The 10,307-nt window shown below is 35.6% G+C and overlaps 1 pseudogene; it reads left to right on the forward strand.

Annotated features, from left to right (window-relative positions):
- The first annotated feature begins 340 nt into the window (after positions 1-340).
- On the forward strand, positions 341-2,624 carry LOC143020386 (uncharacterized; annotated as a pseudogene).
- Positions 2,625-10,307: the final 7,683 nt, after the last annotated feature.

Raw genomic sequence — 10,307 nt, forward strand, 5'->3', positions numbered from 1 at the left:
ATATATATATATATATATATATATATGTGTATATATATGTATATATGTGTATATATACATATGTATATATGTACATATATATATATATATATATATATATATATATATATATATATATATATATATGAGAGTAATTCGCTAATAGCAGCGACATCAAACCGATAATTGTTACGGATGGCCGAGTGCAGTGGGTTCGAATCCTGCATGCAACTGTCATAACAATTATCGATATATATATATATATAATATATATATATATACTGTATAGCATAAAGACATAATAAGGTAAGGAAAACACATATAAATGAAGGACTTGCATGCAAAATCATTAGATGTAACGTCATGAAATACATGAATGGTTATGGAATATATATATGGCAGCAACGCCAAAGCTGAGTAAGTGCGTATATGGGGACTACTACGAGTACACTACGTAGCTCTAACGACACACGTAGAGCGATTACGTATGATTACGTGGTCTACATACAGACTACATATATAAGATAATTACTATATCTATATACCTATAAAACTCTGATAATCTTGTTTGTTATCATGCTTGCTTGAAACCGTCACCCAGCCAATCAGAAGAGATATGACGTCACGACTGAGGACCAGCCAATCAGAAGAAGAGATATGACGTCACGGCTGAGGACCAGCCAAGCAGAAGAAGAGATCAGGGGCCGTATACACAAAACTTTTTTGTTAGCCTTAACAATCTCTGCTAGCTAACAGAAAACCACTAAAAGTTATACACCAATGCTTAACTAACAACTGTTAGCTAATAAACACTTGTTTGTCAAGTCCCGCTAAACAGTGCTGAAGTTAGCAGCTTATGAACATGTAAATGGACGTATTATTAAAGATTGCACACATAAGACAGTCTTATTAATGCAGTTCAGAATTTATTAATAGAGTATCATGATAGCACATAGATATCGTATGTATGGTTTTTTAGGAGTACTTATTAACCAACGACAGATATTTTTGGACGAAGGCGCATTGTACAGGCGGCCGCGCCACAGACAAATCTTCCGACAGAAGACTCAACAATTATTTCAGAGGATATAGACATGGCAGAAGAATCACAGAAAAAGAAAAGGAAGCCAAACTGGTCACAAGAGGAAACACTCCTCTTGGTCAACGTGATTATGGAGAAAAAAAATAATTACAAATGGGCGATTCAAGCCAAGTTTAAGCCATAAGGACAAGAGGGAGGCATGGCAAAGCATAACTGATGCCATTAATGGAACAAATCCACCGACTAAGCGGACAATAGAAGAAGTCGAAACCAAATGGTTTTCTGTCCTCTCAAAATCGAGGAAGAAAATTTCGGCAATAAAGGCTGATTATAACCAATCAGGTAAGATTAACTTACTACTGTATATTCTTCCGTTTTAAGAAGTTAACATAAGTGAAATAGCTTTCACGTTATTCCTATTGCTTATTCACCTCAATCAACTTGTCACAATTACTTTCATTAAGGTAGAAATTTAGCATTTGAGTGTTCTTTCTCACAGTATTAATAACATGCATATTATTTAACAAAGATGTGTTGCAAGTACTGTAGCAGTCAAATTCAGTGCAAACTTAGTCATACATACAAATTATATTGTACTGTAATGTGTAGTGATATTGTATATTTACAGCTTTACAGTACTGTGCTAAGATATGATTTGATATTCTTGATGGTGCTGGTGGCCCCAAAGCTCCTCCACTTGACGCAGTAGACATGAAAGTTGAAGAACTATTAGGGGAGAATAATGCTACTTTGATAGGTGTCGTTCAGAATTATCTCTGCTTTAATACGTTGAGGTAAGATTCTTGTATTTTTTTTTTTTTTTTTTTTTTTTTTTTTTTTTTTCTTTTTTTTTTTTTTTCTTGTGTACTGGATTGGACTTTCTATTGTATAGTATACCACAATTTTGGCTTAACATTTGCATTGATATAATTTCATTAGATAGTTCATCCTTCAGCAAGGCATCTTTACATACTGCACTGTAGTTGATATGCACACTTCTCCTTGTGAGATTAAATTAGTTGCACGTTTTTAATTGTGGTAGATTTATGCGACGGTTTTAGGAAGCTGCAGACCCAGGAACGGCAGGAAGACACTGAAGAGCTGGGAGAAGAACAACCCCAGCAACAGGTAGAGGATGAGAGTGAACTCCCTCAGCTTCATTGGCAAAGTGTCCAAGTCCATCCCCAACCACAACAATTTTGGCACAAGGCCCGGCACTTTGAACTCTTGGAAGATGGGTCCTTTGTAGAATGCAACATAATTGAACCTGAAACCTCTACGGCCCAACCAAGTACATCAACACCAAAACTAAAAAAGTGTTCAAGTGTCAGTGCTGACTATGAACAATACAAAGATGAAAAACGGAAATTGAAACTTGAAAAGGAAAAGTTAAAAATTGAAAAAAGGAAAATAAAAATTTTAGCACTAAAGGGAAATATTGAACTTAAACAAAAGTTAATAACAGCTGAAATTGAATATTACCAGTCTTTGACAGCAAAAAATATGAAAAATTAATAAGTGAATTGTATTGGTTTCATTATTTGTACAGTATAAATTTATGTTGAGGAAATAAGAATATATTATTTCATTTTGGAATGGACAATCTTCAAGGAAAAAATACAAATTATATTATTTTATAAACTGCATTTGTTTCAATTCATTATATCTTTCACTTTTGACTATAAGTGGAATGAAAATACAAATTATATTATTTCATAAACTATATTTGTTTCAATTCATTTTATCTTTAACTTTTGACTATAAGTGGAATGAAAATACAAATTATATTATTTTATAAACTGTATTTGTTTCAATTCATTCTATCTTTCACTTTTGACTATAAGTGGAATGAAAATACAAATTATATTATTTCATAAACTGCATTTGTTTCAATTCATTTTATCTTTCACTTATGACTATAAGTGGAATGAAAATACAAATTATATTATTTTATAAACTGCATTTGTTTCAATTCATTTTGTCTTTCACTTTTGACTATAAGTGGAATGAAAATACAAATTATATTATTTTATAAACTGCATTTGTTTCAATTCATTTTATCTTTCACTTATGACTATAAGTGGAATGAAAATACAAATTATATTATTTTATAAACTGTATTTGTTTCAATTCATTTTATCTTTCACTTTTGACTATAAGTGGAATGAAAATACAAATGTTATTTTATAAACTGTATTTGTTTCAATTCATTTTATCTTTCACTTTTGACTATAAGTGGAATGAAAACTTGGTAGTAGAGCGAGAGCACTGCAACAGCAATCACATCTTCATGATACCTCACTCAGCCACTGGTCTACTGCAATATAGAATAATGTACAAAAATTTAGTACAGTTTAGAAAATAAGACTGGCACAAATCACAAATATTTGTGCACAGTACTGCATCTCTGAGCAAGGGTAATTAAGTACAGTACTGTACTGTACTTAAACATTTATTAACTTAGTGAACATATATTGTAATGTATAAAGTATACTGTATTGTACAGTATACAGTACAGTACATTCAGAAAAATTGATAAGGGTAAGTAGCACATACCTGAAATGATGATTGGTAATGTAATCTCGAAATGGATGTCCGTTACGGCCAGCTGGTCTACCAGGATTAGGAGTAATATTTGCTTCACCTAGCTCCTCTTCATCTGCACCTACGTCCCCTTCAGCTGCATCGTCGAACAGTTCATTTTCCTCGTTGATAGGCAGTGGAATGTTAAACTGCTTGCACATGTTATGGAGCAGGGCACAGACATAGACGATTTTGCATGTCTTCTCTGGAGACAATCGTACTTCACCATGAAGTACGTAGAACCTTCGCTTGAGCTGCCCAATCCCCCTCTATACTACACAACGCGTCCTCTTGTGTGCTCTGCAATAATTGTTAACCATCATAAGGTGAGGTATTGCAATATATACAGTAGAATCTATAAGCTGCATAGTGTTGAAGAGGGAATCTGTACTGAAGAGGAATTCTATACTGTGTTGGTATTTTGGTTGTTATCACATTATGTAATGACTACTACCTAGACTGGAGAGGACAATACCCCCATTTAGAATAAACTGTACTATATTAGCATAAGACACATGATTTTAACTTACGTGTTATAGTTTGTCTGAACGCCAGCCAGGGGGTTTAGATATGGCGTCAGCAACCACTCCTTGCAAGGATAGCCACTGTCTCCTAGAAGGTAGCATCCAGCTGGGACATAATTTTGTTGGCCTACAAGCCAGACTCGTCCAATATCCTGGCATCATGTACTGAGCCAGGCCACCTTGCCAAAACATCAAGTATCCTGTACTTGGCATCGAATACGACTTGCACGTTGATGCTGTGGCATCGTTTTCTATTTACATATAAATATTCATCGACACTGGGAGCCACAATTCTAATGTGTGTACCATCTATGGTACCCACAACACCGGGAAACCTATAGTCTTCCATGAACTCTGCTTGTTTCACTTGCACTTCTTGGCGAGTCAATGAGAATTTTATAAAATTAGTTACAATATCTGGTTCTGACAGTGCATCAATTGTCTGAGTAATGACACGGCTGATTGTTGCTTGCGAGATCCCAAAGTCGTCACTGCTGCACTGCTGCATTTTATCTGTGGCTAAATATCTTAGGGTAATTGCCACCTTCGTCTCAGGACTCAATGGTCGATTCCGTCCTGTTTGGGATTGAAGTTTGTCCCTCACTAAATCAGCCACTGTTATTATACCAGCACGATTCATCCTGAAGCGTTTGATGAGTTCGTCGTCATTGTACTCTTTGAATATGTCCCGTCGCTGTCGATATACTCGCCGTCGTCTTTGTATTTGTTGTTGTTGCTCCGCCATCTTCTCTACTACCAGGAATTTGCTAAGAGCTTAATAGTCCTCCACAGCACTTTTACCTTAACAGTACTTTTAAGGCCCTAACAAGTTTTCTGTATCCACTGTTAGTGCTTAACAGCTAAATGTTAGCCTTAACAGGAATTTGTTACCCTTAACAGCTATTTGTTAGTGCTAACAAGTTTTGTGTATACGGCCCCAGAAGAAGAGATATGAGGTTACGACTGAGGACCAGCCAATCAGAATAAGAGACATGGCGTCACGACATCATATGATGCGTAGCGTTCCAAGCAATGACGACACAATGTCACAATTTTCTGCATTTCACTTCTTATAACAACGTATCATTAAAAAATTTAATTGACCCAACATATATATATATATATATACATATATGTATATATATGTATATATATATATATATGTATATATATATGTATATATATATATATATGTATATATATATATATATATATATATATATATGTATATATATATGTATATATATATGTATATATATATGTATATATATATATATATGTATATATATATATATATATATATATATATATATGTATATATATATGTATATATATATATGTATATATATATATACTTATAATTTTTCATATTCAGTATCTAAAAGTGTAGCCAACTCCTGAGTTACCATCTATGAGGTATAATGAGTTTATCAAAATATTACGAACCCTATATATCACATGATGTGTAGTGTTCCAAGCAACGACGACATGACGTCACAAACTTCTGCAGTTCACTTCTTATAAGTAATCAAGTCACTGCCTTCGTCTACTGAATAAAACATTATCTTAATTAAGATTTTGTTCACCATTTTATTAACAACGTATAATTCAAATTTCTATTTTACCCAACAGGTCACAGGTGATCTAGTATGAAATCAAGAAAAGAATGACTACACTATAACACATATACTACTATACTATAAGTAACTGCAAGTAAAGAAAAGAATTACTACAGATTATATGTACTCTTACATCTATATCAACCAAATAAAACAGTTATGAATATAGCATGAATTTGTAATGTACATGAATTTAACGCTATACATTTATGTATATTCGCGCAGTAAGTTATTCTACAGAAATAATATATATGTTAATTATTAAGTTACTCCTTTATTTGAGAATGGTCATGTTCAACGCTAAGATTCTTGCCATATATCTATATTTCTATATTGTCTACTGTCTACTACCAAAATGTTCTCTTTCTCTTCGTCATCACAAACGTAATAATATCGCTTGACGGCAGCCAAAATAAAAAAATGTGATACTCGAGATGGAGGGGAAAATATTCAATAACAGACGTAAGACATACCAAAACAGATAAAGGCAGATCGAATGATAAAATAACAGTAATGAAATAAAATTTGTAATGATGATGATAATAATGATAATAATAGCGGTAATAGTTATAATAAGAATAGTAATAATAATATTAATGATAATAACAATGGTAATACCAGTGATAATAATGATAAAATCAATGATGATGAAAATAATGATATCAATAATTATGAAAATAATGATATCAATAATTATGAAAATAATGATATCAGTGATTATAAAAATGATGATAATGTCAATAGTTATAAGAATAATGATAATCATGGTAAGAGTACAAAACGAGAACTGTATATTCGGCAAGATCCCAGAAGTCCGACAGCTTTTGTCAGGATGTTCAGTGTCCTGCTCACTTACACCGGGGTACCGGGATCTCATCAACAACTTTCCATCACCATAAACCTACTTCTTCTCCTGTAATACAAGTACAAGGAGCCCAGTAATCCCACGAACAAGAATCCACCCAGGACGCTGAACAAAATTACAAAAGTCAGGTTGTTCACTTCTGTGGTGGTGGAATTTTCTGGTTGTGTTGTAGAAGTTATAGTAGTTTGTTCAGGTTTCAATGTAGTTGAAATAGAATCTTGTGGTTCAGCCGTTCTTGAAGTCGTTGATTTTAGTGATACGCTCGTGGTCGTATTTTCTTGTTCTGTCACAAAAGTTGAACGAGTCTGTTCTGGCTGCGATGTAGTTGTAGTTATATCTTGTGGTTCAGCTGTTGTAGAAGTCGACACATTTGGTGTTTCTGTGTTGTTGGTACTCTCTGGTTGTCCTGTAGATGTTGTAGTAGTCTTTTCTGGAGGCCACGTGGTTGAAGTGGTGTCTTGTGGTTCAATCGTTGTTGAAGTCGTTACTTTTGTTGCTTCTGTAGTAGTGATATTTTCTGGTTGTGTTGTAGAGGTTGTACTAGTCAATTGTGGTTGCGATGTAGTTGTTGTATCTTGTTGTTCAATCGTTGTTGAAGTCGTCAGTATTGATGTTTCTGTGGTGGTGTGATTTTCTGATTGTGCTGTAGAAAGTATAGTAGTAGTGTGTTTTGTCTGCGATGTAGTTGAAGTGGTGTCCAGTGTTTCAATCGTTGTTGAAGTCGTTACTTTTGGTGCTTCTGTAGTGGTGGTATTTTCTGGTTGTGTTGTAGAAGCTGTACTAGTCAATTGTGGTTGCGATGTAGTTGTCGTTGTATCTTGTTGTTCGATTGTTGTTGAAGTCGTCAGTATTGGTGGTTGTGTGGTGGTGTTATTTTCTGGTTGTGTTGTAGAAAGTGTAGTAGTAGACTGTTCTGGCTGCGATGTAGTTGAAGTGGTGTCTAGTGGTTCAGTCGTTGTTGAAGTCGTTACTTTTGATGCTTCTGTAGTGGTGGTATTTTCTGGTTGTGTTGTAGATGTTGTACTAGTCAATTCCGGTTGCGATGGAGTTGTAGTTGTATCTTCTTGTTCAATCATTGTTGAAGTCGTCAGTATTGGTTCTGTGGTGGTGTTATTTTCTGGTTGTACTGTAGAAAGTGTAGTAGTAGTCTGTTCTGGCTCCGATGTAGTTGAAGTGGTGTCTTGTAGTTCAACCGTTGTTGAAGTGGTTACTTTTGGTGCTTCTGTAATGGTGGTATTTTCTGGTTGTTCTGTAGAGGCTGTACTAGTCAATTGTGGTTCCGATGTAGTTGTCGTTGTATCTTGTTGTTCAATCGTTGTTGAAGTCGTCAGTATTGGTGGTTGTGTGGTCGTGTTATTTTCTGATTGTGTTGTAGAAAGTGTAGTAGTAGTTTGTTCTGGCTGCGATGTAGTTAAAGTGGTGTCTAGTGGTTCAGTCGTTGTTGAAGTCGTTCCTTTTGGTGCTTCTGGAGTGGTGGTATTTTCTGGTTGTGTTGTAGATGTTGTACTAGTCAATTCCGGTTGCGATGTAGTTGTAGTTGTATCTTCTTCTTCATTCATTGTTGAAGTCGTTAGTATTGTTGGTTCTGTGGTGGTATTATTTTCTGGTTGTATTGTAGAAAGTGTAGTAGTAGTCTGTTCTAGCTGCGATGTAGTTGAAGTGGTGTCTAGTGATTCAATCGTTGTTGAAGTCGTTACTTTTGTGTCTTCTGTAGTGGTGGTATTTTCTGGTTGTGCTGTAGAGGCTGTACTAGTCAATTGTGGTTGCGATGTAGTTGTCGTTGTATCTTGTTGTTCAATCGTTGTTGAAGTCGTCAGTATTGGTGGTTGTGTGGTGGTGTTATTTTCTGGTTGTGTTGTAGAAAGTGTAGTAGTAGTCTGTTCTGGCTGCGATGTAGTTGAAGTGGTGTCTAGTAGTTCAGTCGTTGTTGAAGTCGTTACTTTTGTTGCTTCTGTAGTGGTGGTATTTTCTGGTTGTGTTGTAGAAGTTGTACTAGTCAATTGTGGTTGCGATGTAGTTGTAGTTGTATCTTGTTGTTCAATCGTTGTTGAAGTCGTCAGTATTGGTGGTTGTGTGGTGGTGTTATTTTCAGGTTCTATTGTAGAAAGTGTAATAGTAGTCTGTTCTGACTGCGATGTAGTTGAAGTGGTGTCTAGTGATTCACTCGTTGTTGAAGTCGTTACTTTTGTGTCTTCTGTAGTGGTGGTATTTTCTGGTTGTGTTGTAGAGGTTGTACTAGTCAATTGTGGTTGCGATGTAGTTGTAGTTGTATCTTGTTGTTCAATCGTTGTTGCAGTCGTCAGTATTGGTGATTCTGTGGTGGTGTTATTTTCTGGTTGTGTTGTAGAAAGTGTAGTAGTAGTTTGTTCTGGCTGCGAAGTAGTTGAAGTGGTGTCTTGTAGTTCAATTGTTGTTGAAGTCGTTACTTTTGTTGCTTCTGTAGTGGCAGTATTTTCTGGTTGTGCTGTAGAGGCTGTACTAGTCAATTGTGGTTCCCATGTAGTTGTCGTTGTATCTTGTTGTTCAATCGTTGTTGAAGTCGTTAGTATTAGTGGTTCTGTGGTGGTGTTATTTTCTGATTGTGTTATAGAAAGTGTAGTAGTACTCTGTTCTGACTGCGATGTAGTTGAAGTGGTGTTCAATGATTCAATCGTTGTTGAAGTCGTTACTTTTGTTGCTTCTGTAGTGGTGGTATTTTCTGGTTGTGCTGTAGAGGCTGTACTAGTCAATTGTGGTTGCGATGTAGTTGTCGTTGTATCTTGTTGTTCAATCGTTGTTGAAGTCGTCAGTATTGGTGGTTGTGTGGTGGTGTTATTTTCTGGTTGTGTTGTAGAAAGTGTAGTAGTAGTGTGTTCTGGCTGCGATGTAGTTGAAGTGGTGTCTAGTGATTCAATCGTTGTTGAAGTCGTTACTTTTGGTGCTTCTGTAGTGGTGGTATTTTCTGGTTGTGCTGTAGAGGCTGTACTAGTCAATTGTGGTTGCGATGTAGTTGTCGTTGTATCTTGTTGTTCAATCGTTGTTGAAGTCGTCAGTATTGGTGGTTGTGTGGTGCTGTTATTTTCTGGTTGTGTTGTAGAAAGTGTAGTAGTAGTAGTGTGTTCTGGCTGCGATGTAGTTGAAGTGGTGTCTAATGATTCAATCGTTGTTGAAGTCGTTACTTTTGTTGCTTCGTTAGTGGTTGTATTTTCTGGTTGTGCTGTTGAGGCTGTACTAGTCAATTGTGGTTTCGATGTAGTTGTCGTTGTATCTTGTTGTTCAATCGTTGTTGATGTTGTCAGTATTGGTGGTTGTGTGGTGGTGTTATTTTCTGGTTGTGTTGTAGAAAGTGTATTAGTAGTCTGTTCTGTCTGGGATGTAGTTGAAGTGGTATCTAGTTGTTCAGTTGTTGGTGAAGTCATTACTTTTGTTGCTTCTGTAGTGGTGGTATTTTTTGGTTGTGTTGTAGAAGTTGTACTAGTCAATTGTGGTTGCGATGTAGTTGTAGTTGTATCTTGTTGTTCAATCGTTGTTGAAGTCGTCAGTATTGGTGGTTGTGTGGTGTGGTTATTTTCATGTTGTGTTGTAGAAAGTGTAGTAGTAGTGTGTTCTGGCTGCGATGTAGTTGAAGTGGTGTCTTGTAGTTCAATCGTTGTTGAAGTCGTTACTTTTGTTGCTTCTGTAGTGGTGGTATTTTCTGGTTGTGCTGTAGAGGCTGT

The sequence above is a fragment of the Oratosquilla oratoria genome, chromosome 39 (assembly GCF_046742065.1).
Source record: "Oratosquilla oratoria isolate Oo_2021 chromosome 39, ASM4674206v1, whole genome shotgun sequence".
NCBI lineage: Eukaryota > Metazoa > Arthropoda > Malacostraca > Stomatopoda > Squillidae > Oratosquilla > Oratosquilla oratoria.